Source organism: Pseudorca crassidens, chromosome 1 (assembly GCF_039906515.1).
Source record: "Pseudorca crassidens isolate mPseCra1 chromosome 1, mPseCra1.hap1, whole genome shotgun sequence".
NCBI classification, from domain to species: Eukaryota; Metazoa; Chordata; class Mammalia; order Artiodactyla; family Delphinidae; genus Pseudorca; species Pseudorca crassidens.
This window is the reverse complement of record NC_090296.1, coordinates 23,411,629-23,425,118: the sequence shown is the minus strand read 5'-3', so window position 1 is coordinate 23,425,118 and position 13,490 is coordinate 23,411,629. Positions and strand designations below refer to the sequence as shown.

The 13,490-nt window shown below is 38.2% G+C and overlaps 1 long non-coding RNA gene across 2 annotated transcripts in view; it reads right to left on the bottom strand.

The window, feature by feature from the left end:
• Positions 1–301: 301 nt before the first annotated feature.
• LOC137219794 (uncharacterized) overlaps positions 302–13,490 on the bottom strand; it is a 144,289-nt gene continuing 131,100 nt past the window's right edge. The window contains exon 3 of one of the 2 annotated variants that reach the window (XR_010941251.1): positions 302–436. This is a non-coding gene — a long non-coding RNA (uncharacterized lncRNA). The remainder of the gene's footprint in view (positions 437–13,490) is intronic. The other variant, XR_010941250.1, reaches the window with a different exon arrangement.

Sequence of the window (13,490 nt, the reverse complement as noted above, 5' to 3'; positions counted from 1 at the left end):
AGACTGAAAGTAAAGAGGTGACATGATAATCCATTAAAAATTCCAGGCAGTTGGGAAATTTTGTACTTCTAGGTATAGCTTCCTGCCTTCATACACTCATCCAGAATGTTTAGGACCTAGAAATAAATCACTTTATGAAATAAAATAACATAATCAGAGAATAAAGTCAATTCTGTTCATTGCTTTCATATATAGCCCAACAGAAATATTTATGTTAATGTTATACATGATAATTTTACTGTTATTGCTATATCAATACAAAAAGTTTATAGCACTTTATTGCATAAAAAACATACATTATCACAGTTGATTTCAACAATCACCACATAAGAGGAAAGCAGGGCAGGCATTATGTCCCCTGTGAGACAAGGTAGCTGAAGTTGTCTATATCCCAAGGCAGAGAATGAATGAAATCAGTTTTTCCCACCATGCTGTACTAGAGAGAAAGGAAGGAAGGAAGGAAGGAAGGAAGGGAGGGAGGGAGGGAGGGAGGGAGGGAGGGAAGAAAAGAAAAAAAGGTAGATTTAATATTAAAATGCAATGCAAATCTAATAAAATAGAATTTCATAATGTTTTAGTTTATTAACATCTGCTTTTAGATCTACCCTGTTATAAAAAGAGACGTTATCAACTCTGTCCCTAGAGTTATTTGAGAAGTTAATAGGACAAATATCTGTCCTTAAGGATCGAAAAAATAACAGGTGGAGCAGAAAGTCTGCTGAATTCCATTCTAAGCCAGTAATTAATATTCATAAAGAATTTACAACTACTTTCATATCTTCTTTGAAAAAGTTCAATTCCTCAAACATTAAGTAAACCTACTGTTCTGAGGGGTTCTAAGGAAATACAGTGGTAAATGAGATGTCTATAAAAACCAGTGTTAACTGTGACTGTCTCTGAGAGTGTAGGATTAAGGGAGTTATTTTGGCATATCTCTATCTCCAAATTTTTATGTAATAAGCATGCATTTGCTTTGGAGAGAGAGAGAGAGAGAAAGAAAGGGAAGGAAGGAAGGAAGGAAGGGAAGGAAGGAAGGAAGGAAGGGAGGGAGGGAGGGAGGGAGGAAGGAAGGAAGGAAATGTGTGGGAAAGAATATAGTATGGTGTTGTCTTATTTTCTTCTAGAATAGACCTCCCATGTTAAATCCCTTTAGAAATGCCATGCTAAAGGAGAGGGGAAGCTCACAGTGATTGATCAGTTACTATGTTCAGCTGTTCGCTTAGACGGTTATAAACACTAATCTTATTTATTTCTCACCACAACTTTGCAAAGAAAATATTATTATCCTCATTTTGTAGATTTGGAGATTGGCTCTTAGTGAGGTTATATGACTTGCCTTCGGTCACACAACAAGGTTGCAGACCACAGGTACAGTATTCTTTTCACATTGTCATGACACCTTTCTTTTAATCCTGCAGGCAACAGGCTTGCCCCTTGCTGAGTCTGATTTATGACTAAAAGAGAAAATCATGTGCAGTCCCTAAAAGCTTTGTATTTCTTTTTATTTGTAGCTCCCGAATACACCAAATATCAATTCCTATGGAATTACCCCTAGTCCCAGTAACCTATTGTGCTAAATCCATTATATCTAATCAATTGGTTTGCTTGTTGACAAAATTTTCCCACTGGATAAAATGGAAAAATTGTTAACCCCTTGTTTTAAATTAATGTAGTTCAAACAATTGCCCTGAGTGTTCCATAATTAATGTTGACTACATATCTACTTCTACCCTGAAATTTTAATTTGTACATTTCAGGTTAGAAACAAAACATGAACTAAACAGAAATGATTCAAGTTGAACCTAGAGAATTTTACTTAATGAGAGAAAACTTCTAGAATTATAAATTAGTAAAAGGAAAGAGTTTTTTAAGTCAATATTTAGTCCAAAAAGTTCAGATTGAATTAATATTGATCATCAAGATGTTAAAGATTCCAATATCTGGAGAAAGACTAATATTTACAAAAAATAAGTAAAGTGATTAGATATTTATTAGAAATCAAATGACTTCTAGCCATCAGGAAAATGTTTTTTCTTGGGAAGTCTTAATGAGCAGAATTAGGGACAAGAGTGACTTTTAGGGTGTCAGTAGGTTTTGTTTCTGGATCTCAGTACTGGTTACCTGATGAAGCTCTGTTTGCATATTTTCTGGTTGTACTAATATTTTATAGTTCAATAAATGTTTCTGAAAAATGAGGATTATGTTTCTAAGTGAGGACTAAAATATCCTAAATGGTTTTTAAATGATAGTTTTTATGTCTCTGCACTATAGACTTAAAAGAAGAAAGAAAGGGGGTGGGTAATGAAAAGAGCTTAGGTAGAGTAGATATTTATTCTTTTGCAAAAGAAAAAGACAAAGAAAATATTTTTAAAAATCATTTCACTACGGGTAAAATCCAAAAGACAAATTCCTCTGAGTTCTTGTAATCTGTATGTATCTGACCTGGGATTAGAAGGAGTGAAGTTCTCATACACAACAGGCCCCCAATTAACTCCCCTTTCTTCTACACACATATGCACATACGCACAAGCACACACACACTCCAAACTATGTAAACCATCCCTGAAAATAAGTCTTTGTCCTATGAAGAATCACCTTTGAGTATGACTCATACTCTCACATTTCTAAGGTTTAACTATAGGATAACTTTCATTAGCCTCGTGGCTGACAAGCCAAAAATGGGTTGTAAGGTTATTGCTGATCCATGAAATCCTTACTTTTAAAGTTGACTATTTTAACCCCCAATTCTGTTTAAAGCCTATTAGAAAATAATTAAAAATAGCAAACTTAGCTTCAACACAAGCTAGTAGTTCTCAAACTTTAGAATTCATACGGAGCACATTGAACACTTGTTGAAAACATAAGCTTTCAAACTTTATGTCAGAGACACTGACTCAGTAGATCTGTAGGGGCAGCCCCAGGGATCTATGCTTTCCACAAGCATGCCAGGTAACTCTGAAGCAGATAACCAAACACCATATCTTGAGAAACAATGCCATTATTAGAAACTCAAATATGAACAAGTTCCAGCCAAACTCTGCATGGGATTCAAAGAGATCACAATCCAAGCAGGGTGCATGGACCTGAATAACCAGATGGTTTTCATCCTGGAAATCTAACAATCCATGATTTGATTCCACATGAGAGTAAAGCAAGAAAAAAGACGTATCAGGACAGGGGATTTCACCATGTTCTCTTAGTTTTTACAAGAAGTACCCCGGCTAAAGTTTTATGTATTTGTAAACTTTTTCCCAATGCTTTCACAAATCTTTGTCCTGTGAGACACAGTGGCTTAAGTGAGGAGAAGGATACAATTCAGTAAACTTTTATGACACCCTGACCCATGTTTGACTAAGACCTAACAAAGACTACCTAGCAGGTAAACACTCCATTTGGAGATAGGCCCCATCCACAGAAGTCATGCTTCAACCCGTCACAACAAGTATACAAGCCTTGTATCTGGATTGTCATGGGGTGTCAGTCACAGGGTGGCTTACTAATTTTCCTGAAACTCAGAGTCTCATGATGCCAGAAAAAGCAGCTACCTTGTTTACTCTTTTTCTTAGGCAATCTTTCTCTGCACTATCATTTTGATCATCAACGTGCTTGGGTTGGCAGGAGCCAAAGAAAATTCAAATGCAACCCAGAAACAACAGAAATGTGTCATCCTGGAACAGACATGTGGTCTGTCCAACCTAGGCACCTGCTCCTCATGATGAGTAATGCCAGATGTTTCAGGGAAAGACACAAGCCTTTATTACACATCTGCTTTATGCAATTGTGCAACAATACATCACAAGGGAGTTTTCTTTTTCTGACCCTGGATTAGCCATCAGTTACAGCCTAATATTTCAAGACATCAGCCCTTGAACTCATCCCTGCATCCTTTACTGCACTCTCTCTTAAAAAATAAAAAGAAAGCAGAAAGAAAGAAAGAATATTTGCTCAGTATGTTCAACCATCAACTCTAGACCGAAGCAATTATACTTGTAGACAACCTTCTCTAGCTTCCATTAAGGAGATGGCTAGACATTTGATATAAGAGCAATAAGTGTTGGTTATAGTAGGTAAATGAGAACTAGCTCTCATTTGCAAATAGCTTTGAAATGAAAATCACTTTCCTGGTAATGCTAAAAGTCAGTATTAGGAAAGCCTTACAAAATGTGAATAGCTAACTGAACATAATTCAGGTAAAGCTACAAAAAAACTAGTAGCAATTGCAATAAATATAAACACTAACAAACTTTCCTGAATTATATACTCCTGAAAAAATTTAATAAGCAAAGAGCATAACCATAGCATGTTATTCACTTTTTCACAGACATTTATAGAGTGACTTCTCTGTTCTAATCACTGTGTTAAGTGCTAGGGAAACAGTCATGGTCTTACCCTTACATAGTTCCATAGGGAAAATGGACAACTGTTAGGGAAAATAGATAAAATAATGATAAATTGAGATATATGTTCTAAAGGAAAACAGCATGGTTATAATATAGAAAAACTGGAGGAACTTGCTTAAAGTTGTCAGGTGAATTTTCCTTAAGATGTGATATTTAAACTGAAGTAAAAGAAAGAAAACTAATATCAGTCCAAAAGCAGAAGAGTAGTGTTCTGGGTAGAGGAAATAATGAGGGTAAATCTTGTGGGTAGAAGCTTGGTGTGTTTTAGGAACTGAAAGGAAGTCAGTGTACCTGGGAGTAGATAAGAATCAGATCTTGAATTAATTTATAGGTTATTGTAAGGAGTTTGGGCTTTGTTATAAGTGAGATGGGAAGACATTAAGGACTTAAAGTGGAGAAATGGTATGAACGTATATCCATTTTTAAAAGCTCATATGGGGAGGTCTGTTAGAACAGTGATTACCTAACTTTAAAGTACACACAAAGATTTGGGGATCTTGTCAAAATGCAGATTCTGATTCTCTAAAGCAGGGCATGAAATTCTGTATTTATAATAAGCTCCTGGGTGATGGTCTGGTCTGGAAGCTACTGGTTCTCAGACCACACTCTGAAGAGCAAAGGATGAGAAAACTTTTACAGTAATTCAGACTCTTGCCTCTACCAAGATGGTGGCTTGAGCTGGGACAGAACATGTGGTAATGGAGGAAATGTGACCAATTTGAGAAATATTGGGGAGTTAGAACTAACAGATTCTCTATAGCATGCTTCTGAACACCACAGGAAAGTGTGTATTAAGAAGACCTCTGGGGCCTCCCTGGTGGCGCAGTGGTTGAGAGTCCGCCTGCCGATGCAGGGGACGTGGGTTCGTGCCCTGGTCTGGGAGGATCCTGCATGCCGGAGCGGCTGGGCCCGTGAGCCATGGCCGCTGAGCCTGCGCGTCCAGAGCCTGTGCTCCGCAACGGGAGAGGCCACAACAGTGAGAGGCCCGTGTATCGCAAGGAAAGAAAAAAAAAAAAGGAAGACCTCTGAAACCAAAATTTCTGAAAGTTAAAGGGGATCCTGAAGTTCTTGTCTCAACACTTGTTACGGAAGAGGACAGAAGGCAGAGGTAGAAACTTTCAGTGAGTAGGTTAGAACTTAGCTTGGGGGTGCGATGAGGGTTAAAGGTGGTGTGGGTGGAATAGAGATACTGCCTGGGGCTCAGCCTATTTGCCTGACAGCCAGAGAGTTATCAGCAGTAGTGAGAGCAGAAAACCACAGACACACAGGAAAGGATGTTGAACCTCAAAGTCAGGGTTTTAAGTCTTAGTTCTGCCATATTTTAGCTCTGTGTCTCTGAAAAAAAAAAAGTTTACTAGTCTATCTGTTTCCTCATTTAATAAAATATAATGTAATGAGATCATGCATATGAAACTATTTAGCATGGTGCCTACAATAAGAAGGTATTAATAAATATCAAATTACACTTATGCATCTTAATGGGGGACCATTTTTTGTTTCTTCTGAAGATGTAAAAATCATCCACGTAACTATAGAAGGGAGTGATTTCACATCCTGGAGTGTGTCGCCATGCAACCCATATTATTTCTGCTTCTGGTAAAGACGTTTTCTGACAATGAAGTTGGAAAGCCTTTTCTCACTTAGAAGCAATAAAAGAGTATCCCCTTTAAATTCAACAATGGTCCATGCAGCAAATGCTCCAAAGGTAACTTACAATTAACTATAACGTTAGGTTAATACAGAAGTTACAGAGCTTATCTAGTCCCTTTGCCACACCTGAAAGGATACCTCAAAGGTAGCAGACTCCTATTTTAATGAAACTCTTAGGAAAAGCAGCATTTGGCAAAACCAAGGTAGGCTATTTCAAGGTCTCCTTAAAATAACCATCAGGATATTTTTTCTTGATGATTTGATAACAGTCTTCTGCTGTTTGTTTGTTATATTATATGTACTAAAAAAGAGATTTACTGGCTTTATCTTTCCTGGTTCAATTTAAAGTCATTCCTCTTTTCCATACTCTCAGAGGGAATGGAAACAGCTGGTCCCCATGCTCTGTAACTCAGGTCTGGTGTGAAGTTAGGCCGACTTCGGTTAAGCCTCTTTTGTAATTAACAGCAAATATTTGCATACAAACAAAGTTCCAGAAGTCCCCCAAAATTCTTTGATTCCAGAATGGGTAAAACACGACCCCTGTAAACATACTCTGCATCGTTAATTCATAGTGATTATAGTCTTCCCAGTGATACAAAGTCAAACTCAGCCTTTCAAAATTATAAATTCAAAACAGTGAGCTTCTTTATAATCTTTATAATCTTAAAAGTCATGGGTTTATAGCTTTCTCAAGATAGGGAAGAATTTATAGAGTATATTTCATATAGCCCTGTGAGTTTTACTTGTTGAACCCTATGCCTGAAATAAACAACCAGGATCTTCTCCCAAAATGCGTTGTATCTACCCCAGTCAAGGCAGATGTAGACTCTTGGTCTCAGTCACTCTCCCTCCCTCCCTTCCCCACCCTCAGAATAATTCTCAAATCCCAAAAGAAGGTTTCTGAAATTTCTCTAAGCAATCCACACTGGTATAAAAGAGGCAAACATTTTGGTCATTGTCATTGTGCACACTCTCTTAGGCAACATGTAGGACCATGTCCAAAATGTTACATGTAACCCTAGCCTTTTATAACAACTTCTCACAAAACATTTCTGAGTAAGTCGAGTCCTCAAATTGCACAGAATCCCTCAAACTCAGAGGAAACGTCCAGGCATTTTCCACCCCTGCAGAGATGATCACCGTCCGTTTCCTCACAGCCAGGCCACATGATCAGGGAACGGAACGTTCCAACCACACAAATTAAGCGAATCCTACAAACCAGTAGTTTCCTCCACCTGGACTCAAGATACATAATGTCAAGCATCTGGGTTTCGGAGATGAAAAATCTTTCAAAAGACATAACAGTTAGGCATTTATCTTTCACCTGTACTTCTGCAATGGGCTTGATCAGGCTCTCCCTGCTTCCAGTGCAGCCCACTTTAATCCCTCCTTCACACCAACTCCAGAGGGAGACATCTAAGGTGTAAATTTGATCATGGCACTTGGGCAATTGGTGAACTAGAATTTAACACGGCAAACCCACAGATATTCTTGTCTGACTCCCTCACTAACCTGTAAAACCTTTAAAGCAGGGGACAATTCATATTTATCTCATTAATCCTACAAGCTAACATTAGGCATGACATTTAATAGATACTCCATAAATGCTTGCCTAATGAGTAACTATTAGTGTTTCAGAATCACAGATTCCCCAAAATGGAGATCCAGAAAGTGAAGGAAACATACTAAATGACAAAGAAGCCAAACTACAGACCTTCTGTCACATCTTCTTATTCCCCAGAGCAGTTAGAATAATATCTGAAATAAATACTTTATATCACAAACTCCTATGGCATCCAGAGCTTCTGAGATCACCATCACATCCTAAGTGACATGCAGAGAAATCATATTTCACACCAACATATTATTATTGAAACAAAGCAAAGCTGTGCTGTAGGTTTTAAGTAGAGGAATGGGATAATGTTTTCTGAACACAGTTTCACTAAAATGGACTTGAGTACATATTTTCCAGTAATGATATCCCAATATCCACATCTGCCTCCCTGTGCCCACCACACACACACACACACACACACACACACACACACACACACACTGTTTTTGATACTGCAAATCTCACTCAGATACATGGGGGTAAATCTTATTCACCCTTAACGCCATTCCTCCTCGACTCCCCTAACTGCATTATAATCATAGCCATTACTGCCATAATGATAGTAATAATGCTTTGTGCTTCTACAGCACTTCTCAGATGATCTCAAAGCATGACTGCATCGTGACTGTATAAATTAAGAATGTTTGCCTCCTCTGGAGACAGTGTTTATAATAAGGACGGGAGCTCACAGACTTACCTGACACCTGCAAGTTAAAATTATGAGGAGGAGGCCTGCACAGATTTGTCTCTTTTATTTAACTAGGAAAAGATGATTTTCTGACACAGGTCAAGACACGTCTCCAGAGGGAGAAGAAGACCTATTTCTTATCCTATACTCACTGAACTTATTGAATACATTTTATACTGACAAGGGGGAAAAAGGTTTTAATACTTCCATGGTTTAAATCCGCAAAGTGTCTTTCAAGTCAAGAAAACAAACTGACCAGCTGACCCATCTAGTCTTGATCCCTAGCCTCAAGTCACACTTTCTGTATGGCTCAAACTTCTCCTCCTCCTCGTTTCATGTGATGCTTTCACAGCTCCCCAAATATTTCCCTGCAGGTACTATATGGTCACTATTACAGTTATCTTCCCATAATTCCAGGGAATCAGGAGACTCTAGAAAACAGAAGGAACCTGATTCACCCCTCAGGAGGGGGGAAACCCATCTGTGAGAAGGGTCGTAAGTCATGAGGCTGAGGTATTTCTGCCCCACTCTAAATTAGAAATTTCCTTTATCCGCTCTTCTAGAATATATTCAATACTTAACCAAACACCTATGAAGTGCTAGGATAAGGCAAAGCACTAGAAACAATAATATGTAGAGATGTATTCTCTGCCCTTGAGGATTTCATACTCTTTGTAAACTAGAGATCATGAGAGGGTATAATTGGTCTCCTTGCTTCCAAGCTGTGACTGCCTCCAAGAAGTTCTGGCTATATGGCAGCAGAAAGATGAATTTAAAATACAAATCCAATCATATTGTTCACCTGCTCAAAAATTCTTTGGTGCTTCTCATCACACTTAGAATAATATCTAAATTCTAACCATGACCTACACGGGCATCCCTCGTGCTTAACTCTGGTCCCGCTCTCTTCCCTGTGATCCTGCCTTCCTTTCTGCTTCTCTAAGAAACTAAGCTTGATCCCATCTCAAGGCTCTGGACATGCTGCTCACCTTCTTCCCCTACTCTCCCCCATACCAGCACTCATTTCATTCAGTTTTCTCCTCCAGTGTCCACTCCTTGACCACTTCCTTTAAAATGATCAACCCAATCTGTGATAATCCGTATCTCTATCTTTCTCCACCATGTTTATCTTTATCTGACATTATCATATATGTTTATCTGGTTAATTGATCGCTGTTGATCTTCTCCACCAGAAGGTAATCATACAGGCAAGGGTTTTGTTGTGTTCATCACTGTAACCCAAGCACCTAGAATAATAGTCGGCAAATAGCATCTGGTCAATAAATGTTTGTCACTAGATAAATAAATAGTAAAGAGGTTTCTATACCCACAGTTTACCTAATAATATCATAGGATAACCTATTTGCTCTCAGTACAGATTCTAGGGATTCTTTAAGGTCTTGAAGATGGAAAAATGGAAAGGAATGAGTTTTTACCTGTTAAGCCTAGATATACTCATGTGGGCTGCAAGTAATATCTATGTGCCTGTGCCATTCTCTACTACCCAGAACCTCAGGTCTTTCTCTCCTTTACACATAGGCATTATAATTATGATTTTATGGCTGAATATTGGCTGTCTAGCCACTAGGAAGCATCCTATTTCTCTGGCGTAGGCTTAAACTTGATGCATTCGCATATCCCAAGAAAGTTTCCCCATGGGAGCAATAACAGGAACTGAACTGTTTTCAGAGAGCTTCATGTCTCTCTGGTTAGCCTCCAGGGGTCAAATGTTTGTGTCTTACTTCCTTACAGGGGATTTCAAACTATCAAAACAAGTTTGTGCAACCAAACAGCTACTTGGTGGAATTCACCAATAGTTTGGATGCATATCTACAAACATACACAATTCTCCTCCGTGCAAGCTGCTAATGGGCAAAATGTAAGGGCACAAAAGCTCAAGCATACCAAAATGGACTCACGCAGCCCGAGATATGCCAAATTGGTGCTTTTGAAACTCTCATAGGTTCAAATAAATCTTGGAACTTAAATGTCTCATTTATAATTGTCTCTAATTCTGTAGGAAACTGCCTCCCCAACATGGATCACTCCCTCCTTCCCACCCCAGTACCTAATAAGGATACTGGTTCCCATTGCCAGCAGGCACCACTGTGAACACTCTGGTATGTGAGGAAAAAGGCTGACGGCACAGTCTTTATACATCTTTTCTGCTTTAACAATCATTTAACAGTTGGCTGGGTCTCGTCAGTTGACTATAATACTAATTCAGAAAATGTGGCTTCCAATCACACAGAACAAGACTTGTTCTCTCAGCAGTATTTCATGTCATCATCTGTTTTTCTAAAAAATAGGTAAAACACTGCATGTGTTACCAAAATGTTTAATAAAAGTTGTGATGTTGGTTTTCTTTCAAAACTGTACTGGGCTGAGCTAAAGAGAATATCAAAAACTGTTTTTCCATTTTTGAAGCAAAAATGACTATAGAGCCATGTAGCCACACAACCATCTGTTCACCCATCCATCTGTCCCTCGAACATGCACTGAACTTCTACTTCCAGTTCCCTGCTGGAACTGGAACTCTGAGTATTAATAAGAGATGATTCTTGCCCTGAATCAATTATCTACCTTAAACCAGAGTTTCTATCTTAAGCAATAGCTCTTAGGTTCAAACATACATAGTCTGTATAACTTTACCGCCATTAATTTCTCTTTCATGACTCTCTACCAAACCTTTAGTTAAATCCACACTACATATCTGTGATGTCAGGGGTTCTCCTATTTCCTTGATTGATTATTCACAGCCAGTAATTTACAAAGTACTTTCACATATAACATTTTATTTAATCTTCACAACAACCTATGAGGTAGATGTCACAACAACCCTCATTTTGGAGAAGAAGAAGCAGCAGAACTTAGGGAAGCTCTGTCACTTGCCTAAAGTCACACATGGTCTTAAGGGCAGAAATGGACATTTATGACCCCACATCACTGCACTGTGGCTTCCAGTTGTCTACACTAACATCTCCTTCTAGTCTTCTTTGGTTGCACACTCAGTTAGCAAATATTTATTGAGCATCACCTATGTGTAATATATTTTGCTAAGTAGGAGTATTCAATCCATGCCAACTTGGTCAATTTCTTCAGTTCTGAAATTTGTCAAGAGAAGTTGTTCATCTCTGTATTCCTGAATCTAGAACTAGTCTCCTCTACAACTTCTAGGCAAATGCTATAAAATATCACATGGAGTCTGACCTCTCAAGTATATGCCCACCTCAGCCCCACAGAAAGGATCAAAACTTTTCCCCATAACTCATATCGATTTTTAAATTCTCTCCTCATTTTACATGGTAGTTTTAAGCCATAACCCTTTTCCCAATGCCCCAAACCTAGAGAGAAAAGTGAGTGGATTAGAGGAGAAAGGGATAAGCAATGCTGCATTTCTTTGGCAGTATTTGAGAAGAACAGGTGGATGAGAAGCTAGATGCACTGTGGTGCATGGCAAGTACAGATGAGAGGCCATGAATGGGAGGCCATCTATATGATTCCACCAAAGCCCAGGTTACAGAGCTTTTCAAAATCCCAGGGAGATAATTCTGTAATTTCTACCACTTTTTAACCAGAGTCATTGCCTCATTACCTTCACCTCACATTTGTAGTCTGTTGAGCTACTTTAAACCTAGTTCAGAAAGATGACCCTTAAGACAGAAAATATGTAAAATTAAAAGCAGATGCTTCAATGTACTGGGGTCATGTCTGGGTCTGGAAATGGAAACAGGGACAGCAGGTTTTTATATTCTCTTGAGCAAATCCCAGGATATTCTTTAAAATGAAGCAGTCAAAAAATGTAAATATTTCCGTTAGTCAAAGGATACCAAACCAATGTTTTCAAATCAGTGACTATGAGAACTCCTCCAAGTGGAAATATTTACAAGAAGACTGAAGCAATCATTGTTACCAAGAACTTTTGTGAGACGTGTGCACCCTTCTCTCTCATTTTGCAGACAGACATATTACAGCATGGAAAGGTAAAGAAAACAAGAAAGGAACTAAAGGGAACAGGAGCTGAGAGGAAAAGAGTCGGAAAGGTGAAAAGAAATGAGGAGAGAGGGTGGATGGTATAAAAAATAACAAGTTTTGAAATCACATGGGCATCAATTTAAATTCTGGCTTTTGCCATGTGTCTTTGCTCAAGTTGTCTCATCTATACAGTGGACATTATATTTACTTTGTAGAATAAATATGAAGATTAAATGAGATATTGAATGAAAAGAGGCAGCATGGTGTTTGACAAAGTGGACTCTCAATAGAGTGGTAGGAATAATTACTGTTATTTATTTTAGAGTAAAAGATTGAAGAAAGAGAAAAGGAGAGATGTTCTCATTGAATAAAATTCTCAAAATCTCTATTTGAAAAAATAATCTACCTGGATATTCCAGAATCTTTTAAATTGATTATTAATTGAACTACTCTGATAATTCTATAATGTATGGGAAGAAAGGTGGAGCTGCCCGAAATAAAAACTAAAAAAATTTGAATGCACTGTGTGATTCTCAATCCTGGATGTATATCAGAATCACTTATGGAGTTTAAAAAAAAAACAAATCCCCAGGCCTCACCTCCACAAATTTGTTTTCAGTAGGTTTTGGGTAGGGCTCAGACACCTGTATTTTTTTTTAAGTTCAACAGGTATTCTAATGCCCAAACAAGGCTGAGAATTGCTGTTATAAACACTAAATAAAGTTGGGCATTCTGACATAGTAAGGCTCCATCTCACCACTGTCCTAAGTCAATGTAGAACATCAGTAGGGAAATGGAAATAAATACACATTCAACACAGCAACTTTCTTTATCAGATTAAAACCTGCAGTTACAAGATCTTTTATTTTCTGCATCTATTTACTCAAACTTCCTCTGTTTGTACCCATCTACAAAACCAAGCTGTGCTCTGTAAAAAAGATTATGGAAACACAATAAACACTTTCTCTAGAATGTTTTGCAGGTTTTAACCAATCCTTCCTGAGTCTACATGATGACATTTACAATTTAATTGACTTCAACTGTGTGGAGAAACACTGCCCTGAGAATGGGGTGGTGACTGTACATAGCACGTCATGTTCTCGGAAGTCATGCGGGGGTGAAGTTATGTAACTTAGCACTTTGCTTCAGTTTGCTCTGCCAC